The sequence below is a fragment of the Aplysia californica genome, unplaced genomic scaffold, assembly GCF_000002075.1.
Source record: "Aplysia californica isolate F4 #8 unplaced genomic scaffold, AplCal3.0 scaffold00228, whole genome shotgun sequence".
Lineage (NCBI taxonomy): Eukaryota > Metazoa > Mollusca > Gastropoda > Aplysiida > Aplysiidae > Aplysia > Aplysia californica.
The window spans coordinates 245,197-247,696 of NW_004797498.1; the positions used below are offsets into that span (position 1 = coordinate 245,197).

Here is a 2,500-nt window from a genome sequence, read left to right on the forward strand (position 1 = left end):
CTCGGTGGCCATATTTGATCCCCCAACGCGGCGTACTGCTCGCGGCGCCGCGAAGAGAGAGAGGAGGCTCCATTAGTTCTAAGCTCCTTGGGCCTAGCCTATCTTTCTAAGATATCCGAGGGCTTGGCCTATCCCTGTCTATAGCTTGTTCATTTTCGTCTGCCTGCGATTTGTAAAAAAAATGTATCTCATTTATTAATTCACCTACGCTCACGAAACTGTGCATGTCACTTCTACAGGCCAGCGACCAAACAATAATACATGTAAATTTTTTTCCAAAACTTCTTTTATTACTGAATTTAAAGTTTCTCTATTTTGGGCCCTACATTAAAAACCGCCTTCAGGTGTCTCACAGGACTGGCCTGGGGAAATCAGAATGTGGAACGGCAGCTGGCGACCGTGAGTGCTACAGGGTCATATTGCACTTCAACCTCTGAGCCAGAGATGACACCCCCAGACCCAAAGAGGTTAGATCTATTATAATACTAGAGATCGCAGCAGTGACGTCACACGTGTCAGACATGATGGGCCTTTTAAACTTTTAACACTCATTGGCATGGCCGGCGTGCCCCATTTACATGAACAACCTGAGCCTCCACCCCGCTCCCCTCGAACTCTTAATACAATATATTATGAGTAATGCCAACCTGCCCCCATATTTCAATGCAAGCCAATGAGTTTACAGTGGTTCTAAGCTCCTTGGTGCAAGCCTGAAGATTTCCCCCCTCAGACCGCCGAGACCGTGAGTCTCGAAACGTACTCACCCGTCTGTTGAACTGCGCATGTCTTGCCCTTGAGGTTCCACGTCCCAGAGTGGGCACATGCAGCCCATGTTCGTTTACGTGGGGGGACAGCAGTGCCACGAGCTCTTGACTCAAGACTATAGCTTGTTCACTTTCGTCAGACTGCGGGTTAAAACACGATAAAATGAAATCGCTTTGTTTAATCTGTTCAGATCTTTGCGTACGGGTCTAAAAGTTGAATGACCAACATAATCTAAAAGTCCATTCATAAAGGTTACTACAAACGAAGGTTCTGACACGTTTTCTTTGATGTAAGCCTAAAGGGTTTTTTTAAAAAAACAATAAGGGATTTCGGATTTACAGCATGCGGCATGCACCTCAAACATAAAACGTTGACATAAAATATTTACAAAGAAGGGGTATTTTGTAGAGATAGCATAATGTGTAATTTTCTTATCACAAAGAGGACCGGACAACTAACCGAACGTTTTAACTGAACGTGGGGGGGGGGGGTAACTTAAGAAAGTCTATAGGCCAAAAGGCACATTTTAAATGTACTGCTACTCTATAATCCAAAGACAACATACTAGTACGGTAACCAAATTATGGCCGTGTCAGATCATGGTTATCTTGCCTTAAACCATACTTTTCTTCTGCGTACAGTGGGTGGCATTGTGTTTTGTGCTGTGTGTAAGTTAAGATTTACAGACATTATACAAGATTATTTGTAACTTAAGTTTTAGTTACAACCTTTACGTTCTGATACGTTCTCTGACCGTCTAGGTTACAACCAAATGCGGTGCCGGGGTGAACGTTCTGTTTTGTCAACTCCCCGTGCAGTTAGCGAGTGTCGAGTGGCCTCAAATCTCTACTGCTTTCTTCTGGGGTGATACGTGATAACGTATCTCGCAATGTTGCAACTTATTTCAAGATACAGTAAGCGTAATATTAAAAGAAGGCAACACTCAAGACAGTTTCATCAAAAATTCACTACTGGTAGATCTAGTAGTAGAGAATCTTTGGTTAAATTTAGCTGGATCTCCTGAGATAACGATAAGCTACAGGTAGGGGCGGACGGACTGGCCTAAACTAAAGGGCCTATTACACGTACAGGTCTACTTGCCATTTCACAACATACCAAACAGGACTAGATCTACATTAATTATCAAGAGAGTGGACACTGGCGACATGTACACTCACATTTTGAAGACCAGGAACATTTTTCTTTGCGTCTGAAATGCTCTACAACATACCGGTATCTGGTCAGCCAACAACAGTCCATCTTTTCTTACCCGTTAGCACAGGGCCATCATGATGAGGTCAGAAATTTATAGATGACAAGTGATGAAATAAAGGTGTGGATGTCGTTAAACGCATAGGTAAGAAGGACTTGACTTTCAGAAGAAGTGCCGAAGAAGCATTTTAATCCATAGATTTAGACACAGCGAAGAGATCGACCATGGCGCACCTCTGAAAATTAAAAAGTCTCTTATAATCCGATTATAATTATCTCTAGTACAGAGTTCAAAGCAGTGAGATATAACATGAGGAGACAAAAGAGTTCGCAAGGCCGAGGCTTATTTGGGACTTTGCTACGGGTATCTAAAACAACAATTAATTCTTTCATCTCGGTTTTTCATGATAAGATGCATAGTGCATTTCCGAAGAAATAACAGACATGTTTGCTGTTGGAATTGATATATACACATGTATCACTCAACACATTGTAAACACAAGATAGTGCTTGATTGGTATCT

General features: G+C 42.3%; 1 long non-coding RNA gene across 1 annotated transcript in view; it reads right to left on the bottom strand.

The window, feature by feature from the left end:
- LOC118477813 overlaps window positions 1-899 on the bottom strand; it is an 8,847-nt gene extending 7,948 nt beyond the window's left edge. Inside the window, exon 1 of the long non-coding RNA XR_004858618.1 lies at window positions 765-899. This is a non-coding gene — a long non-coding RNA (uncharacterized LOC118477813). The remainder of the gene's footprint in view (window positions 1-764) is intronic.
- Window positions 900-2,500: the final 1,601 nt, after the last annotated feature.